This window comes from Podarcis liolepis, assembly GCF_965112155.1.
Source record: "Podarcis liolepis genome assembly, chromosome: 6".
NCBI lineage: Eukaryota > Metazoa > Chordata > Lepidosauria > Squamata > Lacertidae > Podarcis > Podarcis liolepis.
Window position 1 is genome coordinate 80,452,004 of NC_139559.1, and position 18,029 is coordinate 80,470,032.

The window sequence follows — 18,029 nt, forward strand, 5'->3', positions numbered from 1 at the left end:
CCCTGTGGCAAGCCAGATGCTGTCATAAGCTTTCAAGAATGGTATGATGGAAAAAGCCACTATTTTATCCCTAGCATGTGTTATTCAAGGTACACTGTCTTTGAACATGGAGTCTCCATTTTGCGGCTGTTATGTTACAGGCCTGTAGAAGTGCATTGGGAATAGGATGGAAAATTATGTTGTCTTTGTAGAGAGGAGTGATAGATCTTGCTTGTTATCTACTGCTGTTAGTTATTAGTAACACGTAAAAGGGGGTGAGAACTCCCACAATGGTCTGGATTCGAATTCAGATTTCCCAGTTTAGCATTCCCAACAATTAATAATTTTGGTTTCTTGTGTAGTGAGAAAGTACATTAATTCTACATGAAGGTCTAATATTTCACAGAATTGTAGAGTTGGAAGGGACCTGAAGCGTCATCTAGTCCATCCACCTGCAATGCAGGAATCACAGCTAAAGAATCCCTGACAGATGACCAGCCAACCTCTGTTTACAAAACCTTCACTGAAGGAGAATTCACCACCTTCCAAGGCAGTCTGTTCCACTGTTGAACAGTTCTTACCACCAGAAAGTTCTTCCTGATGTTTAGTAAGAATCTCATTTCTTGCCGTTAAAGGTATACACTGTTCTGGAGATGTAGCTTCATATCAGCTTTCTGCTCTAGTATTTACAAGAGTAGAAGGGAACATCCGCCAAAAAGCTGGAATGGTGCATTGCCAGAGGTTACTTTGCTAACTCTACAGCCTTCCATAGCCCTTGCATCTAGTGTGAACTGGCCATAAATCAACAAGTGATTGGTGTACATGCTCTTACTTAGCATTACAACAGCTAGATGTGGATGCAAAAGACCGCTGTGTAGATTTGCTTTGTGTGTTTTCCATTCTGCAACAGAGAAAAAGCTTGGGGTCAAGGAAGAGGGTGCAGGGAATGTTTCACCCCGCAGTCTTCTGCATTTTTACCTGAAAGTAAAATCTCATTGCCATGGGTCTTACTTCCAAGCACTTATGCACAAGACCTCAGCCTTAAAGCAATAATGCCCCAGCAGGTGGTTTTGAATTTTATGGCTTCTAAAAATCCAATGGCTTTATATTTATTTTTATATCTCCACCTCCTGCAAAACTTCTTTCTTTTGTCCTCATTGATCATTTCAGCTGCTGATCCATCTCTTCTTCATCCTTTTTCCAGTAGCCACTCTTGATACTGCCAGGATTACTGCTTCTGTGGCCTAAACTGACCAGAATTGGATACAGGTCACTGACTGCTTTGGATTGCAGGTTGCTAAAGTGTGTCACTGCTTTGTTGGCATCCTTCTGAACAAATTGATCCTAACTTGTCCAACATAACACGTATTGCCCTTTGCTCTCCTTGCCTCTCACATTTCCCTACAAAACACCTCTACTTTGATCACCTTGCATATCCCCTTCCATTTTTTCCACTAATTTCCTTTTTGTCTCTGCCTTACACTTCAAGCTTAATGCGCTCACTTTTTAAGGCCTTGTAGAATTGATTGCTGCCTACAAAGTGGTGCTTGTTCCTCGTTGCATGATATGCTTCTCTCCCATTCTTTTCAACGTAACATCTCGTTTGTTTCCACCTCCTTCCTTTCCCATGGCATTTTCCCTCTCTGTGTTGTCTGTCCTTGAGTCTTCTTCTATCCCAACCTTTCTGTCTGCCTTGTGGGAGGCTAGATGGAAAACTTTGAACAATCTAGTTCTAATATAGATGTCTTAATGGACCGACAAAGGATATATTCTGGTTGTGCATAGACTTGGTAATTTAGCACTCGGTTGCATTGCATATGAGACTCTGAGCAGCCAGATACTGTAGAGAAGTGAAGGATGGTGCGGAGGCATGTAAATGAATAATAATTCTACTGTTCCACGTACTTTAAACTCTGGCTGTTTAACTATTAATATTCTAGGTTTATATGATAAGATAAATTGGTACCACTTAGAATACGTAATGGGCGTACTTGAGGTGTTTACTGCTGGGACCTAGGATTTAGAATGCATTTTAGGTTCACTTCCAAGGTTTAAAGGGCCTCAGACGCACACTTCTCTTGAAATTAAGATTATTTGTGGGTTTTGATTTTTGCTCCCCGTACTTGGTATCCCTTTCCAGTTGTAATAATGTTATCAGTGCATGTATTTAGAAAGATTATTTTGCAGCATTTGGCTGTAAGGACCTTTGTGATTTACTGGAAGGTTCTGCTAATTCATTTACATACAAAATGAGATTATTTGTTACCACATTTAAACTTTTTTAACAGTCATTAGTATTACTTTGTGCTGCACTTATAAATGAACAGAAGGCAACCCTGTTTAAACCGCAAGCCTGTCTTTGTGTTGAGGAAGACACTGGCTTTCAGTAAATCCATAGTACAGTGGTACCTCGCAAGACGAAAAGAATCCGTTCTGTGATTCTCTTCGTCTAGCGGTTTTTTCATCTTGCGAAGCAAGCCCATTGACGGATTAGCGGATTAGCGCTATTAGCGGCTTATCTGCTGATCGGATCAGCTGATAAGCGGCTTAGCGGCTTAGAAAAAGGGGGGGGGGAGGAAAAAAAACCCAGCAGGAACTCACAAGACATTTTCGTCCTGCAAAGCAAGCCCATAGGAGATTCGTTTTGCGAAGCACCTCCAAAACGGAAAACTCTTTCGTCTAGCGAATTTTCCATCTTGCGAGGCATTCGTCTAAGCACCACTGTACTAAGGAGAGATCAGAGGATCCAGATCTGTTCCTTTATGCAGAGTAATAATGCTCCTTCCCTTGTCTTCTATCCCATCTGACTGTCTTGAATCAGACGGCATTGAATATCCATGTGTGGGCATAACAGTTTTAGATGTGCCCAAGCCTGGATAATTTAGTCAGTATTCCAGATGAAATTTGAGATGATCCTAGATAAAACCCAGGAATCGGATGCCTGATATGGGCCCCAGTACTTGGGATTTATGCATTAAGGACATGATGCCTGCTTGTGAATTGACCTCCGGTAGTGTTGAAGTGCAGGATGTACATGTGAGGAGGGGAGACATGGTCGTGTTTCCCATCATATGTAGGGGAGTGGTGCTGGGGCAAAGCTAAGATTTAATCCAGCCCATAGGCATCTATATGTGGGGATGAGGAAGACAGACAGAAGTGGTTTGGAAAGCTTTTACTATAGCCGCGGTGAAACATGCAGGCTGCTTTTCTTTTTAAAACCTGTTCAGCCAGGTGATTGGATGCAATAAAAATGTGCAAAAATACCTTCGGCTGCTTTATTGTCCTCCCCCCCAAATAATGACCTTTTTATTTGATTTCTGCCAAATTGAAAAGGAAAGTATTACAAAATGGTTTACAGATTGTATTCATTGCAGGTAAGATTGAAATGAGTATACCGTAGAGGGTTGGAAATGTAGTGCCCGAGGAGCTGAATTTCCTTTAATGTTGGTGTGTTTAGAAAAACGATTTAATTCTTGTGGGGAATCTGTTTTGAACGTTATTCAAGATACTACTTGTGGTTGGCTCCAGATGAAATTTCACTTGACTATGTAAGCAGTATTTTGGATGTGGAACTATTTGTATTAACTTTCAGCTGCTGTGATCCGCTTTGTCAGTTAGCGTTTCTGGGGGGTGGGGGGTGGGACGGGATAAAATTATAATAAATGAGGGATGAATTTGTTAATCCCTATTTGTTAACTCTTAATTAAGCAGGGATTGAAGAATAAAATGTGAAGTTTTCTGGGTCCTAGGCGGTGCCATGAACACATGAATTGTAAGAGTCTAAAATGTCACTGACAAAATGAACTGACAAATTTAAGTGCAACTTTGTGAAAGAAAGGAAAGGCTTTGTAATTATTCAGTTTTGAGAGATATTGGAGTGGAGTGATTTAGGATGGGCATTCATAGGAAACCCAAGTTAAAATGCCCCTCCCTCCATCATTTATGTATTTATTTATTTGATTGATTGATATACTGCCCTTCATCATAAGCCCTTAGGGCAGTTCACAGAACCATAAAGCTCCATCAGTGGTCACTTTCTCCTTACAAGATTAACATGAGCAGAAAATCACAGATTTCTTTATAAACTGCCCTGAGTTCCAGATGCAACTGTGATGAATTTGTTGGCATCTGTCTGTCCTGAGAAACAATGGAGCGCAAAGGTGTAAGAGACAATGGAGGTGAAGTCAAACTGCTGACTGCAGAGACCTGTTCTGTCCACTGTTGTACAGTGACCGCATTTGCATGTCACATTAAACCATAGTTTAGTGGAACATGAGCAAGCAAAAAGCAAGCCACAGCAAGCCTTAGGTTTGCGCACTCCCCTGGGAAGATGAGCTCAGAATTTGGATAGAGAGAAGCTTTTCTCCCTATTTTATAACCCAGGGCCATCTAGTGAGGATGGCTGTTGGAACTTTCAAGGCACACAAAGGAAGGTACTTCTTTACACCACACATACCGTATTTTTCGCCCCATAAGACGCACTTTTTCCCCTCCAAAAATGAAGGGGAAATCGGGGTGCGTCTTATGGGGCGAATGCCTGCAAGCCTCGCGCGCCCGGCAGGAGGTCCCACCGGGTGCGCGAGGCTTGGGGCGGCAGCCTGTCGCCCGAAGCACGGGGAGCCCTCTGGAGGGCTCCCCCTGCTTCGGGCGAGTGTCTGCAAGCCTCGCGCACCCGGCAGGAGGTCCCGCTGGGTGCGCGAGGCTTGGGGTGGCAGCGGACTGCTTGCGCGCACCTAGAAGCTTGGGGCCAGCTGAGCTCAGCCCGCCCCAAGCTTCTCGGTGCGCGCAAGCAGTCCGCTGCCGCCCCAAGCCTCGCGCACCCGGCGGGACCTCCTGCCGGGTGCGGGAGGCTTGGGGCGGCAGCGGACTGCTTGCGCGCACCTAGAAGCTTGGGGCGGGCTGAGCTCAGCTGGCCCCAAGCTTCTCGGTGCGCGCAAGCAGTCCGCTGCCGCCCCAAGCCTCCCGCACCCGGCAGGAGGTCCCGCTGGGTGCGCGAGGCTTGGGGCGGCAGCGGACTGCTTGCGCGCACCTAGAAGCTTGGGGCGGGCTGAGCTCAGCTGGCCCCAAGCTTCTCGGTGCGCGCAAGCAGTCCGCTGCCGCCCCAAGCCTCCCGCACCCGGCAGGAGGTCCCGCTGGGTGCGCGAGGCTTGGGGCGGCAGCGGACTGCTTGCGCGCACCTAGAAGCTTGGGGCGGGCTGAGCTCAGCACGCCCCAAGCTTCTAGGTGCGCGCAAGCAGTCCGCTGCCGCCCCAAGCCTTGCGCACCCAGCGGGACCTCCTGCCGGGTGCGGGAGGCTTGGGGCGGCAGCGGACTGCTTGCCGGCATGCAGAAGCTTGGGGCGTGCTGAGCTCAGCACGCCCCAAGCTTCTAGGTGCGCGCAAGCAGCCCGCTGCCGCCCCAAGCCTTGCGCACCCGGCGGGACCTCCTGCCGGGTGCGGGAGGCTTGGGGCGGCAGCGGACTGCTTGCCGGCACGCAGAAGCTTGGGGCGCGCTGACCTCAGCTTGCCCCAAGCTTCTGGATTAGCGCAGCGCACCTGGGGGGGAAATAAATTTTTTTCCCTTTATTTCCCCCCCTAAAATCTAGGTGCGTCTTATGGGCCGGTGCGTCTTATGGGGCGAAAAATACGGTAGTTCATAGAATCTTAAAAGCTGGAAGGGACCCAAGTAAGAGCTGTTTAACAGTGGAACGGTTTCCCTTGGGAGGTTGTAGACTCTCCTTCCTTGGAGGTTTTTAAGCAGAGGTTGGATGGCCATCTGTCATAGATGCTTTCGCTGGGATTCCTGCATTTCAGGGGGTTGGACTAGATGACCCTTTGGGCCCATTCCAACTCTTCAATTATTTTATGAAAACAAATACAATAATTTCCACATTTGAATGCAGCCAAAGTCCAACCGCTTATGCTTTCTGGAAGTACTGTAATATATCCTAATACGAGTTATATTTTAGCAGTCAGAGTTTAGCAGGTTTGTGAGACACACACACACACACACACACACACACACACCAGTTAATGCCCCTATTCACATGTGAATATTGACAATCCCATTTGAATTTTTATGAGTGTCTGAAAATTCAATAGCGCTGATGAATGTTGCCTTCACCCAAATGTAATCATGAGCATTAACTCAAATATGTCTAAAAACTGGGGGGAAATATATATCTTTGTTTGGGTCTCATATAATTCAGCTAGGGTTGATCACATTCATATGTGCAAGTTGACATTCACCAAATTTTGGACATGAATTGCAACATATATGTAGAGTGGGTGGAATCTTTTTGTTTGTTTGTTTGTTGAATATTTTATTAGTTGAATATAAGAACAACATATAATCAAATACAAGCAATCAAATACAGTTTTCCCCTACCTCCCCAAAAAACACCCCCAACTACATCCAGGTAATTACATTGGTAATATAATCAAATAAAAAATTATTTCTACAGTTGCTGGTTTAAAAAATGTCATTCTTTTTTTTAAAAAAGAACTATATATGACTTGCCTTAAAGAGTGGGATTTTGGGAAGGGGTAGGACAAAAATTGGAAATAAAGAAATAAATGAAAGCTTTGAAAATCACTTATCAGACGTAATAAGTTTCCCAGCTGCCCAGGAATTAGTCTGGTGAATTTACACATGCTGCACATGTCTCTCACTGCTGATTTTACATGTCTTGCAACTGACATTCCACTTACTACTAAAAAGTGTGCTTGTGGAGTTTTGTTCCTGAAATCCTTTGGTCTGACTCCTGTGAGTCTTGAGTGTCATTCCAGCTCCAGTAACTAATGCGGGTAGCACAGGTAGATGGATCTGACAGGACTGAGAACTAACAGCGTGTCAGACGCTTTTCTCCAATGAAGGCTATAGATCAGACCCAGGAATCTGCTGGAGCCGAAGAGGGTGACAAGGGAATAACATCCCTTTCTCTTCCATCGACAGGGGTAATAACTCCTGGCTCTCTAGGGACAGATTGTAAAAGCCAATAGCTAGGAGCTATGAAGCAGGGAGGGCAGAAGAATTGAAAATTAAAGAGGGAGTGAAAATTTGGTGTAAGGCTTTAGTGAGAGGTTGGAATAAAACATCAAATGTCACTCGTTTAATTGCCTTATTGTTGATGTAGGGGGGTCTTGAAATTTTAATTTTTATGACTTTAAACAGTCTAGTTAAAATGATTAAATAACACACACTATTTGTGGGTAGGTCAACTACACACACACACACACACACACACACACACACACACCCATCCCATGTGTTTTACATATTTGGCTAGCTTTTGTGTATTCTGTTTCATTGAGTGTTGAAATAGTGAAAAAAGGGTTTAGAACCCCCCCCCCTTAAAAATGTTAAGAGCTATTGCAAAAACGTAAATGCATAAGTTCATGAAAGTACAATTTCTCTCTTTCTCTGGCTCTCTGTATGCATATGAGCACTGCGACATAGCATGCTCTGTGTATGCAGTATATAGTGTGTTAAATGTATTTAAAAGGTATTCCCATATTTTATTCATATTAGTAAAAGCATATATTTTACTTTGATTTCAGAGAAGCTACATAAATTCAAACCCATTAAACTTTAGCCTGGATATTTATTTATTGTTTACAGTCTTTGTGTGTGTACACAAATCACAGCCCAAGGGAGTGATTTTATTTATTTCTACAGTAGTTGATGCAATCACAAAGTTTTTAAGATAAAGCCTTCAAACCACCTATTGGTTTAAATGTGGCTAGTCCATAGCAGGTTGTTTGAGCTTTTCAGTTTAACTTGGTTTAGGATCTCATCCTTGGATTGCAATTCTTGCAGATACTAATTTGGAAGTAAGCTTCTCTTCAAGAACTCTGGTAGGATTTTCAGCATTAGGTTATCATCCTGGGACTCAGGGTAGTATATGTGAAAAACAACTGCATAACAGTATCCCCAGCAAATTAAATCAGCGCAAGTATTTAGCCTACTGAGAGGTCTTTATTGTGTTTTGTTATAATACTTCACAATGAAACAATCTTAAGAGATTTTACAGAACTGGCTGCAGTCGTGAACGGACTTTCTCTGGTGCAATCCCGTATCTTTTAGAACAATTTATTCTAGAGTAAATGATTGCCACGGCATGTGTTTGCACATGTAACAGAAAGGCAGAACAAAGCAGCAATAATAGATCTGGCTTTGCCAACACCAGTAGCTGCAAAGTAGCTTTTAAGAAGTGATGTGCTCAAAGGTTATCTTTGTTATATGAGATGTACTTACTTAGTTTTTAAAGTGCGACTGGTGTTTAGTTAAATCTTTTACAGACTCAGTTCACTGAAGGTGACAGAAGTACTCACTTGAGCTCAATGAGAAGTAGACATGACAGTAAATTTTTCAGTCCCAGACAGGGGATCTTGTTATAGGAGTCAGTATGGGGGTCAGGGCAGAGCCTGTTGATGATTGAGGAAAAGAGAAGTAAATTCATTCTGCTCCAGGCACTTTGTCAAGTGCCAGTAGCTTACCATTGAGAACTAGTCACCCGTTCGAGTCTTACAGCCCTAGAGGTCACTCATTTGATATAAATCATAGCACTGCATAGGCTCAGCAACCCATTGCCATTCAGGATGAAAATAAAAAAGAGGAATGCAGCCTTCTGAATGGAAATGACTGCGAACGTCCCCACCACATGTTGCTGTTTAATGCAATATGCGGCTCGATATTGATCTCCAGAATCAAGTCATTAAAATGTGCAGGTTTTTTTGTTTATTGGAATGAAGCAATTAAATGGTTCAGTTATGCCAGACCTTACCTTTTCTGATGAAAACTATTGATTTCTTGCCACAGCTTTATAAGCGACAATGTTTTTGATTACTCTTGACAAACCTCCTTGGAGTGTTAATTAAAATTGTACCAGATGAGCAGGTGTGGGAGATCATTAGATTGCCCGGATCACACACCACACTTCATATTCTGCAGCCTTGCATAATGAATAGGGCACAAGAGGGGGAAAACAATATCTTAATCAGCAGAATTAGCATCTTTGCTTAAGCCCCCCCCCACAACCAACTAGGTGGCATTCAGTTTTACAGTACCGACATCCATCAGCTGTTGGAGAACTTCAGTGTCACTGAGTACACTTCCTTTTTTATAATAGTAATTTGTTTCAAAGGACAAGTCTAGTCACTTTTATTTTTAAAGCACAAAAGATTACACTATACTAGAAAGGCAAGAGGCAGCATGAAAATAAACAGTTAGGATGAAGCTATGCATCCAGTTATCTTTTTAATGCAAAAAATGCCATGAATTTTGCCAGAAGAAATGTATTCTATTGATTTCTTGTATTCTTCTTGTTGCTGGACTAAATGTTTTGGTAACTATGTCATGAAAGACATTGATTTGGTTAGCTTTTGAAGTGAAGCCAACAAAGGGAGGTTCTTTTTTAAAAAAATTTGCATCAACAATTTTATTTTGTACATTTATCAAAATTGACTTTTTGGGGAAGGCATTATGACTGCAGTCTGATGCACACATATATACAGCCTAATTTTATGTGTAAGTTCAGGAGGGCTTACTCAAAGAAACCCACACTGAATTCTGGCATAAGGTGAGGCTATATCACAATGTATTTATTTACTCTCAACGTTGGTTTTTAAAATAGTGCCTGAAGTTAAAAATCCAACACAATCATGGTTGGAACCGAGGCTCCGGTGACAATGGAAGTTTGTTTTGATAGACAGCTTTGCACTGACAACCACACACACAAAGTGACCAAAGACAAGGAAGGAAAGGAAGAAACACAGAGTATATAGCACAGAGCTGAGGTTTGGAGTGATGCAGAGGAATGTGTAGAACAGCTGCTCACAAAATACCTGCCTTGTAAGTAAATGGAAAGCTTCAGCTTCTATTAATTTGACTGGTGTGCTCTAGTCAACAGTAACGAAAATCCTATGTGATGTGCTTGCAATGTAGCCCCCATTACATTTGAATAGACAATTTGGGACTGCACTGCTTTTTCTTCTTTTTGAAGTGTGCTGTTTTACACTGTGAGCAATTGAGATATGACATAAAGAAGCGTGAGGTTTTGCAGACGAGTGCTAGCTTAGAATGACTATTATTATTTCTACTAATACTGTATTATAATTGTTATTACCGTATTTTTCGCTCTATAACACGCACCCGACCATAACACGCACGTAGTTTTTAGAGGAGGAAAATCCGTAGGCATGCCACCCATAGGCATTTCCTCCATAACACGCACAGACATTTCCCCTTACTTTTTAAGAGGAAAAAAGTGAGTGTTATGGTGCAAAAAATACGGTATTTTATTTCTGTATGACCCTCCTGGTTGGGAACCCAGACTGGAGTACATCATAAATAAGATATAGTCAATTAAAGCAACATTACATTGAAACCAATCTAAAAACTCCTAACATCAAGCAGAACCCAACTAAAACCTGTAATAACATTTTTCAGCTGCTTGGTACCTGTAAAGGATGCAAGCAGTTTCTGCCTTAAAGTACCAGGTAGAGGCAAGCCCTACACTCACCACCCCCTCCCCTCAAAAAAAGGCTGGTGACCCCTACTTTACTTACATGGTCCACATAAATGGAAAAACACACACACCAGTGCCTTTTAAATAGATAATTTACAATCCCATTCTAGACATGCCTGCTTAGAAATAAGGCCCACTGAGTTTGATAGGGCTTACTCCCAGGTAAGTGGGTATAGAACTGCAGCCCTAACTGACCACCCCTTTTGACTTTTGTTGAAATGACATGCTTGTTAGTTTTCCATGGCTTAACAATTAGAGTGATGTGTTGAATTTTCCTGTATGATTATGCACCAGTTATTGAATTATTCAGCAATACACATTTTCTCGGGATCTTAAGTGACATACAAGCTAAGTATACCAGCCCCTTTGCTAAACTAATAGAAGAAACAAAGAGGGAAGAAAATGGAAATGGCAATGTTTGCACATTATAAGGCATAAACCGCAAGGTTCCTGCCCTCTCCCAGCTCACACTAAGGCTGTGTATATGCTCCTGTTTACTTGGCATCCAGTGCACTCCTGCTGCAAGTCTGGCAGCATTAACCACAACAAACCTTTATCCTGTCGTTTGTAATGAAATGCTACAGTTTGATGTGTTTTCCCCACAAACCACATTCAATCTTCAATCTAACGTGTACAGAGCCTAAGAGGGAGGGAAACATGGTCCCTGCCTGGTTTAGTGTTACTCCAAACAAATCACAACCTGTAGCCAAATTTTATTATTGGCTTAGAGGTCATTGGATGCAGTGATAAATCCAAGGTGGTGGTTTGCTTTCTCTGGGTGGAATTAAGCAGTTTTGCTAGTGCACAAAAAGCCATGGTTTATGGTGTACTGTGATGTGCAAACACCGCAGGAATTGTTGAAGGCTATCTCCTACCACAACCAACACGCTATTCTGTAACCTGAGCCCTTTTGTACACAAAGTTACTTGCCAAATCTGCCCAGTAGTACACATAAGACAATCACAATATGCCTGCAGGTGCATTGTGGGAAATGAATAATCTCTGCTGGCTCATGGAGAATTAACCTAACAGCAGTCCTTAACATAGGATGTCCGCGTGTGGGATGTGCTAGGTGAGGAATGCAGGATTATACCCCAGGATAGTGGTGGTGATCTCTGGCCCCACAATCTTAAATTCTGAAGTAAAAAAAAGAAGAGTTGATGGAAGCATTAGGTACTAACGGGAGCTAAGCTGAGACATTTTTGCTGTCTGCTGCTGAGCAGCAACCCCACATGCACCCTCAAGTCAAGGTGCATTAGTTCCCTCAATGAAGACATGGGGTTGATATTATTGACTAACTCACAGTGCCCCTGAAGATACACAAAGAGAACATTTTATTTCAGAAGGAACATGGCTATACTATCCCATAGGGTTGATAGGACCCGTATCACAAAGAACTGAAGAGGGCTAAAGATAACTTCACTATAAAGTGTATCCTCTGGGTTTATAAATGCTATGCCCCCACTCTGCTGCCTTTATCCACAAGAAACCTATCCTATCCTTGTTGAGGGAGGAGGGTGGTTCAGGTGGAATGATTATGCAGGGCTAGTGATACCACCAACCTCCAGCATCTGTTTTCCTGAGTTTGTCTAATCTCTGCCCTGGGTACAATAATGGGGACTGGAATTAAGGTCTTCATCCACCACTAAATTTCTTAAAGCAAATCCCTAATTGCTGACCAGGTCTATTAGGGCTGCATAACCTACTGTGATTTCAATGCTACAAAAATTCAGTGCAGCACATTGTTTTATGTAGATGGAACAGTCTATAGGTTTTAGAATATCAATTCCCCCTTTTGTTTAAGTAGAGCTCCGTTGTTTTATTTATTACTAAATTGCTCTTTTGTTGCTTCCTGACGGTTTGATTTGTTGCGCCGGTTACATATCAAATGAGCCAAAGTCTCTTGGAATGAGTGGCTCTCTTTCTTTATTCTTCGAGCCATATTGAAAACCATTCCTGTCAGCTGATACTCTCCCAAGTAGAATAGGAGAACTTTGGCATAGTTTGCCTAACCTTACAAACAGTAAAAGCTAAACTCGCCTTTGATTAAAATAATAATAATAAAGCCAGAGGACTTTGGCACAGAGCCATTAAGGATGCAGGTGACGTTTGTAGCAGGCTTGACAGAATATTTCGCAAAACAGTAAATGTTCTCCTGAGGGTCCCTCAAATGGGCTGCGGCACTTTGCTTGTACTTAACATATATCAACTGTCACCCAACGGCAGTCACCGCTGAACTGAGCACAATGGAACATCCAGATGGGCTAAACAAAGTGAGCAAATGTTCAATGCTATTAAAAGCTGTTTACATCAACTTCCAGTATTTCATGTGGTGAAGTTTATATTGTGTCACCTCTGAGCTGCTTAGCTCCATCCACTGCCAGCCGACACTTTTGTAAACTATTGTTGCTTATGTATGAAAATGCTGTACGTGCTACAGAGCATTTAAACAGCAGGGAACAGTCCATTGTATGCTAATTGCTTACTCCCTAGTATTTCCCAAGTAGATCTCCTTTGTGGACTTCTTTTCCAGCCTTACTATTCTTCTAACCAACAGGTGAACCATCAGGATTTGTTTTACTTTATTTTTCCTCCCACTTGCAAATCTACACACACTTTGTGCCATATGCAAATTTGCTGTGCACAAGTAAGATGATGTCGGATGGGACGGAATTTCAAGGAATGATGCTTTCCCCATAATTGTGTTTCTGTACTAGAAAAAGCTTAACCTGTTGAATCCCAACAGGCAGATATACAGCTATAATATATACATAGGAAAAACTCTTGCAGAATTAGATAGCCAAACTAGTTCTTCACATTTTCTGGAAGTTGATTTGAAGAGATGTCTCTTTCTCCTTAAGTTGCTTATTGTTCCACCCATTCTTGGATAAGTGCTGCAGCTTAGTGGCAGAACAAGTGGACCGTTACTGAGGTGGATGGACTAATGAAGCCGTCCACAGTGGCTGGGGAAACCCAGCCAGATGGGCAGGGTACAAATAATAAATTATTATTATTATTATTATTATTATTATTATTATTATTATTATTATTTATTTAATTATCTGGCTTAATTTAAGGCAGCTTTCCATGTGCCTTCATTATTGGAGCCTCTTCCATTACCTTTTTTAAAAAAATGAATTTGCAGGTGGGGGGTTTCATCTGTTTGTTGCTTACACCAAGTTTCTTTTTAAAAAGGCGGTCTAGTTCATGATTCCAGGACATGACTGCTCCAGGTTCCCACTTTTGCCAGCAAACTGTATCAAATGTGTGTGGATGTATGTATAGGTGCTATTTCCCTTTTTTGAAAAATGAAAGCAAAGAAAGAAGAGTTTCCCATTTTGGGAGGAGTAGGTGTGTTTGGGAAATGTGTAAAGGTTAAAAGAAGGGTAGCAAATAGGATAAAACTGAAATGAACTAAAATAGGCGTGCTTGTCTGCATACACAATGTGACTTTGTTCAGTCCATTACATAGAAGAGATTTATTCTGGAGTGAGCCAGTCCTGTGTGCTTGGAGAGCTCCAGTTCTGCTTGCTGCCCATTTGCTTTATATAAGGTCTGTACCTTCAAGTGTATCAGATTGTTCCAAAGCCTCTGCATTCATGCTTGACAGAGGTCAAACCTCGTGCCTTTAGATGAGCCCTTGGAGCCAGTTTGTCAATCCAAATGCAAGCTGCTCAACTTCCTGTTTATGCCTGTGCTGAGTTACATATCCGGACTTCCTTGCCTTCAGCTGCAGGTTTTTCCGTACTCCCTAGGAGATCCCTTCCTTAAAATGGTTTCTTATCATTTAAGCAGGCTGCTGGAATTTTGCTAATTCCTGTTTCACTTAACACATGTGAAGTTCTGCATTGACTACACAGGCCATACAGTGTTGTGAAAAGGTGATTTAAATAACAATGTACAATCAGAGAGGGCATTAAATGCAATATTTTGATTACCTGTTAAAGGCACTTCCTGTAAACGGACCTCAAGTTGCTATCAATGAAAGTGTGATCTTGTAAATTTAAGTTGTAGTTAGGAATTTGCTGATGACTGTTTTGTGTACCTTTAAAAAGAGTATCCTTGCACCTCAAAGTTAATTTTGGCTGACACTGCAAGTGGTTTTAAAAACTGATAATCTCTCCACTAGATGCTGATGCTGAATCCTACGAGTACTTGTTCCTGCACTTACAAGCTTGCCATCTAAAATTAAACACTGGGAGCAAGCAACAGAAGAAGATGCCTAAGCTGAAAGAGACAAGTTAGCCAGGTGAGCAAATGTAATTGCACATGCTACACCTTTTCAAAGGTAGCCTCCCAGTTACGGAACCGTATTCTAAACATGATCCGTCAGGCCTCATCCCTTGGCAGTTTTACACAGTCCTTAGAGATCTTTTTATCATGGCCCTTGGGAGCCAATCTGTAAATTGGTCATTTTATTTTCTATTGTATACTATACTGACTATGTATTGTTGGACAGAGATGTATATTTCAAATGTTTAAAGGTAATTACTGCTGGATTTTATGAATATGCATTGATATGTTGGGAGGCAGCTTGGTCTAAATTGAATTGAATTACTATATCAGCACCTCAATTTTTAAGTGTTATTGGAACAAGCAAATATCCAGCATTGAATGCTACACTGTCATCAAATGTTGTGCACAAGGCTAAATATTTACACTGCATATATTAATATGAAGGCAACCCACCACTGAGCAAAGGTGTCACGTTTTAAGCCCTGACCCTTTGTATAGAGTCAGTAGCCTCTGGCAAAGTTGCAAGAAGTGATTTTTGAATAAATAATTCAGCCGTCTACAGTGGAAGTACCAAAGGAAGCATTGTATGCAGAAGAGAATTGGTCTAAGCAGTTAAGCCAGCTACAGGGGTTTGGGTGTGGGTGGGTGGGTGTCCTTGTACCATCTAAATAGAACAATATGTTGGTGCAACGAAGGGAGGGAAAGCGTTAAAGCAGCTTGGTCCCTCCAGAAGTTTTGAACTACAACTCCCATCAACCCCAGCTGGCATGGTCTATTGTCCAGGATGATGGCAGTTTTGTCCCTAACATCTGCTGATCGCTAGGTTGAGGAGGCTACCCTCAATTTCATAAATTTATTATTATATATAGATTTTATGTTCTTATGTTGATGACATAAAAATACAAGATGGAAACACCAAAATATCTTTCCTCATCTGTCTTTACACACCCCTGCCTCTATTATTATTATTATTTTATTTTATTTTGTATGCTGCCCTATATCTGCAGGTCTCAGGGCGGTTCACAGGATAAAATCACAATATATATATATAAACCCAAATACATAATCAAAATAAAAACAAAAACAACCCAATAACACTCCCCCCCCCCATTTTAAAAGGGCATTGGATGTCAATGAGCCAAAGGCCTGGTTAAAGAGGAAAGATTTTGCCTGGCGCATAGTTCAGGGGTCACATGACTACGTTATGTTTGCTATCCAGATCCATCTCTCTTCTGTGTGGGTCTTCCTGAAGAGCACACAATTTGGTGTGCGCAGTGGGGAATTTGTGACTGCACAATGAAGCTTCCTATCATGTAAAAGAGAACAGGAAGCTATGAATATACTGGGCTCCAGGGAGTGTTCTGATTGTAGCTGTTGTGTATAGACTTGCACGCAGAAAGGAATAATTATTGAACTTAATGACTGTCGTGTTATCTTAAGAGAGGTTCCTAATGAATATAGAGTAGCTTTCAAACGTAAGTGTTCGGGCTCCACACTGTTTAAATAATGTTTGATTGATCAACTGCAATTTAACCAATTAAATAATAATTAAATTTAAACAACTAAATTTAAATAACTTTGCATATTGCCAAACCTGATGTCCTCTGAGATTTTGAAGGCAATGTGGCATAGCTTGCAATTTAATAAAAAGGTGTCACTCATTGGAAGGGAAGCTTAATATTTTATTTTTCATTTCCTGTTTCCTTTATGCAGAACTAAGGCTTTAGTTGAATAACGTTAAGATCTGTAGAGGGGGCTCTCTTAATATTTTCCCCAGCTTTGGAACTGTGGAGGCTGGGAGAGAGCTTTTTCTGTGGCAGCCCTTAAATTGGGGAACTCCGTCCCCATAGAATGCATCTTGCAACTTCACTGTGCAGCCTTTGCTGTATGTTAAAGAAGCAGCTTTCCCCCCTGGCCTTTGGCAGTGAAAGTAACTTTGGCTAAATTTATACCATTCTATTCCATTTGGAATGGTTTTATCTGCTTTATAATTCCAACTGTTTTATCATATAATTTTAAATACTGCTAAACCACCCTAGGACCTTAGGGCATAGGGTGGGTAAGAAATCAATCAAATAAAAAAGATAATTGTTGTTTAAACTGTTCAAATCTATATGTGCTAATATATATGGGATTTCCTTACTGTTTTTTTTTTTGTGTGTGTGTATAACTATAACTTTTATTGGGCTACCACAATTAAGATTGAAATCTCTCCAAAATGGCACTTTATACATAAAAAGAGAAAGTTAATTTATTTTATAAAAGTATTTCTATATCGTCGCATTTTGAGTAGGACTAACATTGGATACAGTCATATGTAATATAAAAGGCAAGGTGATGTGGAAAGTGAAAAACTTCACTCCATTATCACTGTCTTCATTCTTATTTATCTGCCAGATATATATAGATATACTGTAAAGGTAAAGCGACCCCTGACCGTTGGGGCCAGTCGCGGACGACTCTGGGGTTGCGGCACTCATCTTGCTTTACTGGCCGAGGAAGCTGGCGTACAGCTTCCAGGTCATGTGGCCAGCATGGCTAAGCTGCTTCTGGCAAACCAGAGCAGCGCACGGAAATGCCGTTTACCTTCCCGCCGGAGCGGTATCTATTTATCTACTTGCACTTTCATGTGCTTTCAAACTGCTAGGTTGGCAGGAGCTGGGACCGAGCAATGGGAGCTCACCCCGTCGCGGGGATTCGAACTGCCGACCTTCTGATCAGCAAGTCCTGGGCTCTGTGGTTTAGACCACAGCTCCACCCGCGTCCCATATATACGGTACTCCTCTTCAATTAGCACTTTATTAATAAAATATAGTAATAAAGCAACATAGAACAATTAAAGGCAGCATTAAAAAAAAACCAATTGAGAAGACGAATGTTACATCTTCAGTTAAAAGATTGGGAAAATTAAAAGGTTTTTATCTGGCTCCAGAAAGATAACACAAAGTCCAGCAACAACATGCAGCTTCTTTGGGCAGGAGTTGGAGCTCCCCAAGATGTAGCAATGGCCACCAACTTAGATGGCTTTAAAACGAGATTAGACCGATTTATGGTGCCCAAGGCTCTCAAGGGCTACTAGCCATGATGCCTATATTCTGCCTCAACTGTCAGAGGCAGTTCCTGGGGATTACAAACAGAATGGCATCCACATACTGCTTGCTGGCTTCAGATTGGCAAAATTTTGGAACCAGGATGTGAATGGAAAATTTATGGGCTTAATTTTCAATACTTTCATTTAATATATATAGTAATACCTCCGCAAACGTCTGCCTCATCTAGCGTCCATTCCAGCGAATGTCCGTGGCAA

At 41.8% G+C, this 18,029-nt stretch overlaps 2 long non-coding RNA genes across 2 annotated transcripts in view; one reads left to right on the top strand and one right to left on the bottom strand.

The window, feature by feature from the left end:
- The window catches only part of LOC310708498, a 28,702-nt gene extending 13,997 nt beyond the window's left edge, over positions 1–14,705 (bottom strand). The window contains exon 1 of the long non-coding RNA XR_014527056.1: positions 14,613–14,705. This is a non-coding gene — a long non-coding RNA (uncharacterized lncRNA). The remainder of the gene's footprint in view (positions 1–14,612) is intronic.
- Positions 1–18,029, top strand: part of LOC310708494 — a 142,888-nt gene that overhangs the window by 25,085 nt on the left and 99,774 nt on the right. Inside the window, exon 5 of the long non-coding RNA XR_014527049.1 lies at positions 14,616–14,735. This is a non-coding gene — a long non-coding RNA (uncharacterized lncRNA). The remainder of the gene's footprint in view (positions 1–14,615; positions 14,736–18,029) is intronic.